The following is a 282-nucleotide window of genomic DNA, read 5'->3' on the forward strand; positions in this document are numbered from 1 at the left end:
ATGCAAAACATCAACAGAATACATTATGAACAGACAAGGTTAATAATCATAACAATATGCATGGACAAAAAAATGAAGTCAGCAACCATTTAGAAGTGCTAATTCATGAATCCAAAAGCAAGTTTCCACATTTCCACAGAAGGTGTCAAGAGGTGATGTATATATTCTTTAGGATATCCACTAGTTTCAACAACTGCCCAATCAGCAAACTGTAGAATCCCTCGTTCACCACGAAATCACTATTCCAAGGCAGTCGCAAAAACCACAATAAATAGTATACAG

This window comes from Cornus florida, unplaced genomic scaffold (assembly GCF_030987335.1).
Source record: "Cornus florida cultivar Cherokee Brave unplaced genomic scaffold, ASM3098733v1 CherokeeBrave_3.0.0_Hap2_Chr02, whole genome shotgun sequence".
Taxonomy (NCBI): domain Eukaryota; kingdom Viridiplantae; phylum Streptophyta; class Magnoliopsida; order Cornales; family Cornaceae; genus Cornus; species Cornus florida.